Genomic DNA, 14,616 nt, shown 5'->3' with positions numbered 1-14,616 from the left:
CAGCCTTGTGCTAGAGCAGATTCCTTTCCCATGGATATGAAAATAGAAAGCAAACATACGGCAGGAAGTTGCAGCATGCACCGCAGAATGAGAAGACAGCTTGGAGGGGGAACAGGGGGGAAGGGTGGGAGAAAGAAAAGGAGTGGGAGGGAGGACTGGACATGTGAATTATGTGCCAGGAAATGAATTCCTTATAATGTCTCTTGCCAGAAGCTAAATCCTAGCACATGCAAGTCATCTTTTTTCCCTTTCTTTTGCTCTTTACACTGTTCCTCTGCAGGTCAGAGAGGAAGAAGCAGGGACAGGAAGAGGGGCAATTCGGTGTTTACTTACTTACTGTGTGATGAAAGAGCTATATGATCCGGCTTTAACATCAGAAAGCATGTGACACCATAAAAGTGACGAACAGGATAATATCCTGCTTCTCATTAGATTGGATTTTTTCATCTTACTTTATTTGGCCACAGGGACTCTTCAATATGTTGTAGGGTTGAAATACCAGAAGAAATGTGTTTCTGTTCAGAGGCTGAATATCCTTATTGCACTGTATTCAGTAATGAAATGGGGGTTTATTTGTTTGACTTTATAGCTATTTGTGCAAATATGGCCCCCACATATGTTTTTGTTTAAGGAATTACAGCATCTTTCAAGGCTGTAGAAATATATGCCACTGACCTGTGCTCAATGTGGGGACAAAATGACAAGACTTATGTTTGAGGTTGGATGTTATTTTCCAGAATGTAGCAGAAAACATCCAACAGAAAGTTAAAAACCTTGATAGCAAACCAAAGTACACTTCCAGCTTATGAGAGATTAATGAAATATGATGCAGAGAGCAGAATGAGTAATGAATCTGGACACAAAGTAATTATTTAATGCACTAACATTTATTGGGCATTAAGCATGAAAGGTAGTCTTTCCATATGTTTTTTCCTTCCCAGCCCACACAGTTCAGGATACCACATATCTCAGCATGTGCAATGCCATGGACAAAACCAGTATCATTTTCTTTGAAGATATTTTGTGGGTAAGAGCACTGGACACTTTCAGATGTAAGGAACACAGATATTGTCTTTTTCTTTTTTTTAATTATCTGCAACGCTAAAATATTTACGAAAGTCTGTACATAGCAAAATTTTGTAACTTAAGTTAGTAAAGTCAAGTAAAAGGCTGCTTTCAACAAAAGCTGCAGAGAACCCAGGAGTTTCCAGTGAAAGGAATTAGCTGGTTCTATATAGTGTCTTTAAAAAAAAAAGAAAGTTTATTTTTAAGAATGTCTGAGTGTTAAACCCTTTTCAAGCACCATAATTTCTACTGATTTCTTCTGCTTCTGTACCAAGTATAACCTACATTGCTCAGTTTTGGTAATGCCTTAACTCAGGAATAAGAATTTTTACATAAGAATGTCTTATTTTCCACATAAAGAATACTGAAGATTCTTTTAAGTATTCTGCTTGTATTCTATTGATCCATTTCCTTACTATCAAAAAATATTATATTCAAAATGAAAACAATTTGTTTTAATTGGAGAGCAGAGTTCTACTCAGCCTTTACAAGCATAATTTCTTAACAGTGCTAATTTAGGCACTTTTTTCTATACCTGTAAATTGGATTCATCTTGCTATTGGAAATTTTGGGTAAAAAAATGAAAAGGATGTTTCCCTCAAAGCATAGGATTAGCTAGTGTCAAGTTGTGGGATACTGCTCTCCCAGGAATTTACTGTATTAGTTTAGTTACATAATATCTGAGCTATTTACTTCAGTCTTGCTGAATTAATGCTGCTAAAATGAGAAGGACTTGTAGCAATAGGTGATACATTAGGTGTTCCAAAAAATCTTCCATTCAGTGTAAAAAAAACTTGCACCTTTGTTGTGTATGCATTTCCAAATGTAAGTTTTCAGTACTGTTAGTCATAGCTTTCAAAGGTTTCTTTGATGAAGTAGAAGCTGCCGAGTCCTTTCTGAGCAGCTGTTTCCTCTGAGTATCATCAATGAGAAACCTTTCTCCCAAAATCCTCTTATGCCAGGCAAGACTTAAGAACAATTCCACTTCCAAACTGTTGGAATGACCTACCTAGAGGCTGCAAGGCTCTCAAGGTACAATGAGTGCTCTCAGTTAACTTCCCCAAAAAAAAGCAAAACAATAATTACCACAGGCTCTAAGTATATCACATTACATTTAAACATAAAATATGCATCTCTTTCTACAGATATCTCATACTTCTTGCTGTCATTGCTGTTGTTTGATAGGACATAATTTTTGTAAACTGACAAGGTGCCTAATTAAGGTACTTGAACAAATCTGAACACTTGAAAAATACCTTCATTGTCAAAACCATACATGAATAACAGAAACTGAAATCAAATGTGGTTTGACACTTCTGTGCTACTCAGAATCACACGCTGAGATGCCTGAGTAGAGCAATTCTTGTCTAATGTCCTGTCAAATGATTTTCTAAAACTCTGTATTCAGTGAAAATCAAGATAGATGTCATATCTTTATGCAGGTATAAATATTAGTCCTGATCACATGGCCTTAAGGATTCTCTGTAGCTGTGGTACCTGAAGCAAGATATCTTTGATGTTTTAGCATCCTTTTTTTAAAAACTGGGCAAAACTACCCCCATGCAATACAATTACTGTAGGTTTGCAATACAGATTCACAAGCAAAGCACACTGAGAATATTGTGAGGCTGCTGAAATGTTTCATGAATTAACATGCTTTACCTACCCTTGAAGCACCAAGTTTCTAGCTCCTTCTCTGCCTATAAGAATAAGGAAGTTTTAGCAGGTAGCCCAAATATAATACATAGAGACTAATTTTAGGAACAATGACATCTGTCAAAAGGAATTGCAATTTTTATTCATTCTTCTAATCTATACTTGACTGAGTTCTTATGAAAATCAAACTCTTAAATAATTTGCTTGACCTTGTTAAGAACATTTCACTTCAGTTGTGTGTCAAAGTTCTTGACCATATGATAGTGTGTAAGCAGTTTACTTAGAATATAGCAAGGTGCTAAGTACTTCAACTCTCTTCAATTAAACTTATGAACACTTCATTTTCAGGTCTTTTTATTGTACTTGGCATTATTGAGATGATTAAACTCATAGTTATATATATCTTAAAACAAATTGTAAATCTGTCTATTTGAATATCACAAATTATGCTAGATGGTTTAAACCTTATGTGGAAACCAAGAGCTATTTGGTCAAATTCTGTGATCCCATAAAACATAATAAATGGTGTATTTTTAATAAAAAATTCCCTTTGCATTGTAAAACATTGATTTAAACATGATAAGAATGCACTCTTTCACATGAGTTATTGATATTTCCAATTTCCTGTCTAGAGGTATCAGCAGGTTAAGGATTAGATATACTCATGGCCAACAGGTCATCAAATAGACTAAAAAGGAGTACATGCCTGCCTAGCCCTAAACTAGATAGTACCACAATTCTGGATGCCCAGGGGCCGAGGGGCTGGACTGCTGGAAGTGCAAAAGCTCACGTGTCCTTCCCTATAGCACTTCTGGAAGCTAAGCCACTAGTCTCACCCAGCAGAGCATTTCTTCATTTCTTAAGTCTTCTTATTAATCAAAAGAATGACAATAATAAGAATAAAAGAAGAAAAAAAATTACTTACCTCTCTGCTTTTTTGTATAAAATTGTCTTTCTCTTCCTACTGTAAAAATAGCTAGAGAAGAAGAGTACTGATTAATATACTTGTGACTAACACTGCTTTACAATGCAGAGTTAGAATTTGGCCCAAATGCTGCTTTTCATTTTTCAAAAAGTAGCAGTATTTTTTAAGGTGATTAGCAATGGCAGTGTCTTTTCACTTGATATTATGAATATATCAATATGAATTATTCCTAGTGAGGACAAATAAAGAGAAAAAAGTGCAATATCAAGTAACACAATAGTTCTTTTGTAACCACCACTTGCTCACAAAAATATTATTTTCCTTTCCTTCATTCACTTGCATATGTTTTTATTTGCAGAAGGAAAAACACAATTATATAGATCATTTAACTTATGAAAGATATGAAACTTGGATGACTCATTTAAAAATTCTCAGAAATAATCTCGGTGAAGTGGTTTTATTCATCTCATTCTATTTTTCTCAAGGGCTGACATATGCATAAAAGGGGAACCTGATCCCTTGCACATGTTCTCCATGAGGACTGTGTGTAGCACCATGATTAACTTAAAACAAGCTTTGCTGAATCTTATTCAAAGGCATTGCTGAATCCAAGCCAATGGAATTCAGACTGGCATTTCTCCATCTCCTCTGACCAGGGAATAGTGTGAAAGGACAGTCCTGTTTCTCTACACCAAGTATTATGTTTCAGTGGATCTGTGTTATCTGTCCCAACAGCTCTGTTGCCATCTGCAATAGTCAATAAATGAACTTAAGCAGCACAATTTGGGAAATGGAAACACCAATCTTTATATAAGATTATCTGTAACAAAAGCTGTATTTTTTTTAAATTAAAAACAAATTTGTCAGTTTTAAACATAATCTTATGTCAAATCCAAGTCAAGCAGTTAATTTTTTAGAAAAGTAGTATTTTGTTTAGAGTCGCTTTCAGGAACCACGTGAGCTTCCCTTATTGTCTCATGGGATGTGGACTGGAGTATTCCCCTTTGAGACAGCTTTCCTTGTCTCTGTTGGGATATATCTCCCAAATGCTTCAATATCTTCCCTCCAGTTAGACCTCAAAAGTGAACTACAGAATTAAACATATGAATGGTACCCAACTGGATAAACAGAGTAATGAGAGAGCCCAGCTTACTGGAAATTATAAATATTTTATAAGAACAAAAGAAAAATTATACTGGGGCAGATAAAATGTTATCTTCATATACATTTGGGCTTTTGCAGTGGTCAGTAGAAGAGGTAAGAAGATACAAGAAAATTAGAAATTAATTGCTTCTTCTGACACGTTGTCCCAGTTCCCCAAAATGCACCATTTCTATGACTTCCTGAGCTACAGTTTGCATCTAAAGTACTGTAATATGAACTTTATTCTTCTTCAAATTAATCTGTTTAAACCCATCTATACTTTTGGCCTTCAGAATTTACAGTAGCAATGAAATCTTCAATTAATCATGCATAGTGAGAAGAAAGGGTTTACTTGATTAATTTCAGAACTTTTATTTTAAATTGGTGTTGGTTGTCTTCCGGTCATTTAATTGAGAAATAGTGAATAATGGTTCCCTATCTACTATGCCAAGCGTGATTTTTTAAACTTGTACCACATCCCTCTTATTGCCTCTTCTGTCCATGTATCCTCCCTTGCTGTGGAAATGGTCTCTATCTTTGATCTCCCCAGTCCTCTCATATGTTCCTTGAATTGTAGTTCCCATAACTCTCTTGAAGCAGTTCAGAAGACATAAAATGACCTTAAATGTATTTAGAACAAAACATTTCAAAATTTCCAAGTAATATAGTTGATTCCCTTCCTGTGCATTCTATGTAATTTAGTCCCACAGGAATATGAAAATAATTACAGAGATTTAATAATTCTTCTGGGAATAAAAACTGCAATTCCAATCGGTTTTTTCAGAATTTTTCCTAAATTTTGGGAAGTATTTTTCTGATCTATACTGACATCAAGATCAAAGTCCAATTTGCCACAAAATTTAAGAAATCTCAATAAGAAATTCTTTTGATTAAGACACACATGTGTAATTTTTGCTTTTCTTTTTCAAGTTGAAATACTTGGTCACCAAATCTGGAAGTAAAAGTGGCTGCAGGCAGGTATGAAACACTTCCTTCTGAAGCTGAATGAAGTAAAAGATGGGAAAAATAGCACATGGTAAATCTAAGTTGGTTAATTATTCTTTTTTAATAGAGTAAGTCACCTTGGTAAAACAAGGTAATGACCTATAAGTCTGAAAAAACTCGGTTGATTTTAGTGCATTTGCACTCACTGAACAAAGAGAAGAATTTATCATCTGATGTTTTCCTTTAAACAGTCTTCTCCAAACACTGTGGTGGAGACAGATATTTTTTGAAAACTTCTAACATTGTCAGACTAAAGCTTGACAGTTATGCACACATGGTAGGGCAGAGAGATTTCACTCTCAGAGAAATGTAAAATCTAAGCCGGGCTGAGGCAGCTGAGATCCTGTGCTGAGGCACCAGGGCTGTAAGTCTTTCTCAGCTTTTTCCAGCCAGCATTACTAAGATAACAAAAATGTGTATGCTTATTTTCAAGCTCTGTGCCTGGAGAACAAGCACAACAGGGCTATCATCCCAACAGCCTGTTTGTCTGCTCTGGAGACAGTTTACTATTCCAAGAAACCCCCCCTCTCTCCACCAGTCATAGTAACTTGCCCCCTTCACTGTGAAAATAAATCAATCTCATTTGCCGCTGTTCGATCGCTTTCTTCTCCCCGCCTCAGCTCCTCAGTTCTGCTCTCCCTTTGAAAGCTCCTTTCCACTGCACCATATGGCAGCTGGGAGAAGGGCAGAGCTGCTATCTATCTCATAACAAAAGAGGCTGTGGTGTCAAAAAGCCTCATAAATGCATGAGACACACTCATGTACAGAGAAATGCCTCCAGCTCTGTCAGGGAGGACTAAAGAGAAGGCTGGTAGACCTGACAGCACTTTTGGGTTGAGAAAGGCACCAGCTCTCTTTTCAGCTCATCCCTTCATCCCTCCCCTTCTTTGGTTTCATGACAAAATCCTATTAGATCTATTAATGACATGAAACAAAGTCAGAGTGTGTGGCGGAACAAGAAATTAAATCAGGCCACCTCATTTACTCCCTATCACTATTTTTTGAGATAGAATCATACTGCTGAAAGAAGAAAATAGCCACAACAAACTAGACTTTAATAGTGTGCCAAAAAATAAACAAGTAAGTCCTATTTCTGCCAAAAAAGGGATTGAGCACACTCCTGTACATTGCCTATGGTGGCAGATTCACAGAAGAACTGCAAATTGAATGCTGGCAGGGTGACCCTGAAATACTGTTTAAAGCACACCGTTGGGTTCATTTTGCTTCCTCAAGCTGCTGCTGATACAAAAAAATTACTGTGGGGTCAGAAAATTAGCTAGACCTATGATTATGTGTGCCCTTTGAGCTGTTACAGAGGAACTACACTTCATTTTTGACTATGAAAGAAATGCAAACTGGAATTTACAAAGCATACATTCCTTTACCTTCTTCCTTCCATTTCACTTTCTCATTTTCTGTTCTGGTGATGTTTGACATTCTTCATTTCACAGAAATTCCTACAAAATGCATTCTTGACCTTCATACACACAGTTAGCACAATGGTAGAATTTCCACATCTGAAATACACAGATTACAAACTTTTATCGCTATGAGGGGGGAGGAAAAACCACCACTTCTGTGTAACAGAATGAAACAGCATATATTTAATGAAGAACAAGTTACTGAACTTAAATATTTCATTAATAACTTCAGTTTATAAGTTTCATTTATTTCATTAATAGCTTCAGTTTCTGAATGTAACTGGGGACAACTGTGCTGTTTTATCTCCATAAAATGAACTAAACTCAAACTAGAATTGTGTTATTGTTTCTGTCTCTTCCCTACAAAGGCCTCAGAAATCCCAAAACTCTCTGTCCCTGGGGTTACTTAAAGCAACCTGGGCAAGCTTCCAAATGCTGGTATATGTGACCTTTACAAATATTCCACAATAACAGCTCCCAATGAAATAAATCCATGAACATGTGTATAGAAACCCAGCAGCGGCATGGAAGTTAAAAGATGAACTTCTATTAACATTGTTGAATTGTGTCCCTACAATCAGCTTAGAAGTTTAGTTTAGAAGATTTTACTTTAACATATGTAATTGCATAAAATATGTTTATAGTATCTCCTGAGTCTTCTTTCTTGGAAAGCACTTGATGTAAAGCTATTGAACAGCATTATATATGTGTATATATTAAAGATACTGTTTATACGTTCATCATGTCACAGACAGCTTTCAAAAATAAACTACAATGAAGTATGAAATGTAGAAATCCCACTGGAAAAAACTTTGAAAGTATCTTTTTAAAATTAATTCTGCCATGTGTTGGGAAAAAAACTCCTATAAACTGCTCAGGAATGCCTCTAGAATGACTCTGGGGAGGTGAGTGTGCATTCATGATATTTGATAGACTTAAAACTTCAGTGCAGTCTGGGTTTCTTGAATTGTAACAGGCAGAGTTTAAGCTCTCATCTTGGGAGCGGGACTTGTGCTGTGTGCCTGCTGGGAGGGAGGGAGCTCAAGAAGGCAGGGAACAATGCCACCATTCAGGCTCCCCATTCAGCCCAGCCACATATGTTTACATGGCCTGTGCCCACCTTGGAAAAGGGTGGTCCTCCCACCTCCATTTCATCTCACACGGCCCTGAACAGTGAGTAGTCTGAGAGCTTTTCCGCTGGAAAGCTGCAGTTTCAAATTTATTTTATGTGGCCAGAGCTGAAAGGCAAGCTAAATATAACGTGCACATTTCTAGAGTCTGGTTTGTATTTTATTGTAATCTGGGAACAACTGTAAAATTGTCCGAAACTCCCCAGTTTCAAAATAAGTCTAGCACAGAGGATATTGGCATTGAACTTGGGGGGCTGAACTTTACAGTCTTTATAGACTTTTAAGGAGTTTTTCCCCTGAAACAAATTTTGTGCCTCAAATATTTTTAAGCAATACTGACAGCACTCAGAGAATGACTAAAAAGTGTATTTTACCAAAAAGCATTTATGTCTTACTTTTTGTTGTCCATGTTTAGAGTCCATAGCTATACATTCTGCATGTCAATAAACAGTTCATGTAGAAATAGTGACTGCAGTAAATTTCTGTTTAGATACCAGTTCTGCAACTTTCAAACTGAGCATCACTTTATATAGAAGATACTTCACAGAAACCAACATACTAGGCTAAAATGATTGAAGACCAATAGACCAGCCCCCCATTTTCATTTGAATTGAAACTTTAGCTGATATAAAATGATGCATGTCCTTTAGAGGGTCAGAAGAAGCCCATGATAACCAGGGAAAGCAGGAGATGCTAAAAGCCCCTGAAGCTTAAGGCTGTCCACTGTCAGTGTACCAGTGTGTGATCAATATGAAGCAATATATAAACACAAAGCAAACTTTATGCATTCGAAGTCAGCATGATTTTTCTCTGCTGATTAACTCATGAACTTATAGAAGTTTTGCCCAAAAAAGAAATGCAGGCTCATATGTCTGCCAAAAACATCACAGTAATTGCACGGTAAAACTGTTAAGTTTGCAAGTGTACTGAAATTCATGCTACAAGAGGAGTGATGGTATCACAATACACTGGATATATAATAGAGAAAAAATCCAGCAAGTTCCAAGGGAGATTACAAAGCAAAGTTCTAAAAGAAAAAACAAGATAGTCTGCTACTTATAAAGTATTAAATGGCAGAAAATGAGATAAAGACAAAATGTGAAAAACCTGAAAAAGCATCTCAGAAGAAGATTATTGAGATGTTAACCCTTATTCTCAGGTGAATTGATGTGAATTTATGTAGTGCTTGGTGACTTGCTGTGCAGACCTTGTTGAACATTCAGTTCAGTCTGACATTCCTGCTTCCAGAAGCCAAACTGTGTTCAAGATTAGCTTACATTATGTTATTTATTTTCCTGGTGCTTTTCTTCTAGGTTCATTAGTTATAATGATAATGGCAAGACCTTTTAAGTAAAGAGAATCTGAGCAAGAACATTTGCTTATTCAGTATTGAACTTGCTCAGTGATGGCCGTCGCATTGTTTTGAACTTCTCTTCCATGAAGGCATTCAATCTAATGATTATGCACAAAGCAATTATTTATTGAAGGGTCCTAACAGAATCAGGGACTGTTGTTCAAGCTGAGAATTCTTGTTTTCTCTGGTTTTGTTTAATATAAATGGGACAGCCTAAATATAAATGAGCAAAGGACAGAGAAGCCCTCTTCCTTGTTCTCCTTGTTCCTGTATAGTACAAGAAAAGAGAAGGACCTTGACACTAGAGAATATATGCTGTGGTTAAGTAGGGAGGGACTGTCAAAGGGTCCCATGGTTTTGGAGACTTGCCAGTCTGTGCCCATCTCAAACTAATATCTGTCTGCCCCATAATCTGCAATCACACCACTTACATCACTGGTGGATAGGAAGGAGGGCAGTGAATTGCACTAAGTCATAAATGGAACAACTGTATCAGGTTGTGACTTAAATAGAGTCAATAAGGATCTACAGCTCAAACTTTGTCCTTTACACATACAGGTGTACCCAAATATCACAGCACAGCTGATGAATAGGTACTGTTATCTGAGAGGTACCGTTAGCATGTACTAGAAAAAAAAAACATTCAGAGTGAAATCCCAGGCAACATGGATCTAATCTGAATATAGGGGCTCCCTAGGAGCATTGCAGCCTTACCAAAACAGCATCCTTGAGAGTAATTTGCCCTCTTTTCAAGTCCAAAACAACCTTGCCAGTGACATCAGTGGGGCCAATATATCATCTTGAAAGGTCAAGATTTACAAAATAAACTTTGATATAACACAAAGAACTTGCCTGAACATTTAAGAAAATAAATGTTTTAGAATCTGAAGTATAAATCATACACTGTAGTGCAGCTAGCGGCAAAAATAGGCATCAGAAGGCAAGTAACTGAGCAAAAGGAGAAAAGTAGAGTTTTATAAAATCACTGCAACACAAAATCAGGTCATTAAATTCAACTAGTTTTTATTCTTCTTCTGCATTTACCTTGCAGAGGGTAAACTGTTACTTCTGTTGAAGAAAAGAAAGCAATTTAGGTCTGTAGCTAAAAGTTAGCAGAGTATGAACAGCCTAAAATACAAGTTAGACAAATATTTTTTCAATTAAAGGAGTGTCACACAAGAATAAATGGTATAGTATTCTGGGTTACATTTATACACCAATCTCAGTGGCTTTTTGCCTTATCTTTTTCTGCATCATTAGTTGTTTGGTTTTTGTTTTGGTCCTTTTTGGTTTTCACTTTAATCAGTACTGTTAACTTAAATGTAGAATAGGGTAAATGATTTTGGTTGTTGATTTTCATGCTGTTGAAACATAGCCTCTAGTTCTCATTACAAGGATTAAAGTACTTTATTTATCTACTAAGCAAGCACTACAAACATAGAGGGAAATATAACTCCTCAACAGCTTTTACCCCACAATTTCTCATCTGATGTCTTAAATAAAAAGCTGTCTAAAGTAGTGTGTAGTTCACCAAGATTTCCTAAAGGATTTTCACTTACTAACAGTCATGATCATACTTCTATGGTATGTGCATGTGCTCCCCTAAGAAAACAATATGACCGGAAGCAAAATTCATCAAAACATCTGTGACAGAACACTGTATACTGAAAATTAAGAATCAGAATCATATCCCTTTTGTGTGTTCACAGATTTATAGTTCACATCTGATCCCTTCCTAATTGAATCAAACAACTGTGGGATTTGTAACAGGTTTTAAACTGCACTGCTTTTTTTCAGAATGGTGCTTCTTTTCAAAATTTACAAAATTACCATAAATATAGTGAAGTTTTTGAAAGGGCCTGAAAATAAACTGAAACATTTCAAAGGGAAGGTTTCAATTTAACCCAAATGAAAACAAAGAAACACTAACACATCCCCAGCATATAATTCTTCTCACAGAGGTAACACTACTAGGCAGTGACCACTTTTACTACACTGCCTGTTGTAGATAAAGATCATCTAAGTTGTGTCTGTCTGGATGTTTATGCTACTTAGTTGAATATTTGAACCTGTTGCTTGAAGGGGAGGGGACAGGAGAAGGTGAAAAGACTACATAGCATTGCTAATCCCTTGAGCCATCTGGTGACTTCAGGCCATGCTTTAGGTTATGTGTATATTGAAAACCTATCCCTTCCCTGTGCCAATTTGTCATTGGCTTTTTTACAGTCAAAGGATTCCTTGAAGTTATTCACAATGAGAATCAATGTCTTTTCATGCTGCAGTAAATATTCACGCTGGAAAGATTACTTTTTACTCATTTCTTTCCCTCCCCTATACTACTTGCAGTGATTTGTAAAAATTGCTGATACATTTTCATCAAGCCAAGCTGAAAACAACAGTAACTTTGTCTTTAGTAAAAGGAAAATATCTTATTCCTTTAACATTTCTGTGTAATATGGATGACTTCTAACAGATGACATAGTCTGAAACACCCATGTTATGCAAGGCTTGAAAGAACTGTACCTAGAGACTACCTTCTAATTGAGCTGAGGCAGGACTTGCATGTTTAATTATCTAGGAACCAATCGGCATCTACACTTGTACACCACAAGCCTCTCAAACCTGCTAAATTTGCATCCATACCAATACAGCAGATTGCACATTAAGCCTGTCCGAAAGACTGATGATGATTTTCTAGAGTGCGCACGAATTTTTCATCTATGGATACACGTGGTTCTATATGAAGTCAAATCAATCATGACTCTGCCATGAAGCAGCAGAGACTTCACGGCTGTTTGACTTCACTAACTTCCCTACAGACTGGACAAAATGACATCTCACAACTTTGCAGTTAATTTTCAATGCCTTTTGCACTATTTCTCGATTTGTGGATAAGATTGTCTTTTATGTTGTGTTCCCTGAAGTAGCAAATCTGTCATAAATGTGCTGGTTCTGTGCCCTTTGAAGTGAAATCATGTTCTACTGCATGCTCTTCCCATGTATTAATTAATTCATCACCATCCTTTTCTGGCTAAATGGCAGATCTGATTTTTGAACCTTTCTTTCTCTGATAATATTTTTTAAAAAAAACCAAAACCATCATTTTCACTGTTAGATCTGTTTGTGAATAGCAAAATGAAAAGATAAAATTATAAAGCACAGAAAAGATAGAAAAAAGCAGATCAAAACATCTGAGAAATGGTCTGAAAGACCTCTGGAACTTGGGAGTCTGAGCAGCTTTTAACAGGTAATCCAAGGAAGTCAGTAGCTGTTTGGGAAGGATACTTGAGTTTTTAAGTATTTGTTGGAGAGTAACCCCAGTAGGAAGCTACCTCCCCCCCCCCCCCTCACACACACACACTCTCCCCTGTGGTGGGATGGGGGAGAGGAATGGGATAGGCAAAAGGGAAGAAAATCCTGGGTTCAGATAAAGACAGTTCAGCAGATAAAACAAAAGCTATATATAAAATCAAAGCAAAATAAGGAATTAATTCAGTACTTTCCAGCAGCAGGCAGGTCTTCAGCCAAGTTCATTACCCATACAGGTTGCTTGGGAAGACAGACTCCATAACTCCAAACATCCCCTTTCCATCTTTCTCCCAGATTTTATTACTGAGCATGATGTCATAGGGCATGGAATATCCCTTTGGCTGCTTGGGCTGCACAGCTCTGACTCTCCATCACCTGGGTGCAATACAGAGACTCAGCTCTAAAGTTCTTTTTCAGTCTTTCAGATCTGAGACAATCAGTGCATCGAATTTCATCTTGCAAGATAAAAATGTTCACCATTCTGGCATGAAAGGGAAAACAAAGGATATTATTAAAAACTAAAAATAACAAAATAAAATAAATGAACCATTTCTGACTGAGAACACCCCATTGCCTTGCTAACAACAGAACATTGCAACACATTAGTTGGAAGTAACAGCCTGAAATAAACCCATTTTGTGCTTAACGCAAAACCCTGCAAACTAGAAATTATTATTAAGCAGTTGGTACAGCAATACCTCCAAGAGGTACTAACAAACATGGCACTTTGCTATGGCAAAGGTTGCAGAAACATGCAGTTAGACACAGATGAGGTCAACAAAGCCTTTGGGATCTGAGGTACTAATTAGACTCAGTAATTCTGAATTGTAAGTTAGGATTCAGTATTATTATGTCTGGCCTGCATCAAAGCAAGGCCCATTCAAACAGTAGTCTCTTCTAAATTCAGCTTTAGTATTTATTAAGGTTTTTTCCAGTTCCTACTCTAATCTGTACAAAACTAAATTCCCACTTAACTGGAGTGAAACACAACGTCCAAGCTGAAGTACGGGATAGTCCCTGGAACAAATAATGAATTTATTTCTGATAACCTACCTACAATAGCTATTGCCTTTATATCATAAAACATAGTATTCTGTGACTATTTCTACTGTCAAATATAAAGGTGAAATAAATCCTTGAAACAGGTAGGACAGGATAAGAAACGTATTTCTACCATCAGTATTTCTAGAATCCAAGACCAAAATAATGCTGAACAATTTAAAGACTAAGATTATTGGATAACAGGAAGTATGAAAAATAAAAAATTCTCACTTTATAAGGCATAAATAATCCACTAATTGACAGGAGCTAAAGAAACTCTTCTCTTGTTGTCTGGTTATTCGGCTGTGGATTCTGCTGCTCTGTCCTCTGAAGCATCTGGTACTGGCAATTACCAGAGATCAAACAGAGGACCAGATGGTCTCTTGGTTTCACTCATTACAATGGTATGACCACTGAAATATAAAAGCTCTTCACAGAACCAGAAGGAGAGCATTTACCTCTGAATGCCTGATCTCTTAAAAAAAAAGGAAAAAGGAAAAGCAAAAGGAAAAGAAGGGGAAAGGGAAAGGGAAAGGGAAAGGGAAAGGGAAAGGGAAAGGGAAAGGG

General features: G+C 36.7%; 1 long non-coding RNA gene across 1 annotated transcript; it reads right to left on the bottom strand.

Moving 5' to 3' along the window:
* Positions 1 to 67: 67 nt before the first annotated feature.
* LOC121674317 lies at positions 68 to 13,486 on the bottom strand. The gene is made up of 3 exons (XR_006019549.1): positions 13,199 to 13,486; positions 7,180 to 7,311; positions 68 to 3,697 (listed from the first exon to the last, which is right to left on the bottom strand). It is a non-coding gene; the product is annotated as an uncharacterized LOC121674317 (long non-coding RNA).
* Positions 13,487 to 14,616: the final 1,130 nt, after the last annotated feature.

Source organism: Corvus kubaryi, unplaced genomic scaffold (genome assembly GCF_017639235.1).
Source record: "Corvus kubaryi isolate FWS band 111438036 unplaced genomic scaffold, C.kubaryi_AGA036_p1.0 67, whole genome shotgun sequence".
Classification (NCBI taxonomy): Eukaryota; Metazoa; Chordata; class Aves; order Passeriformes; family Corvidae; genus Corvus; species Corvus kubaryi.
This window is presented reverse-complemented; position numbering and strand designations above follow the sequence as displayed.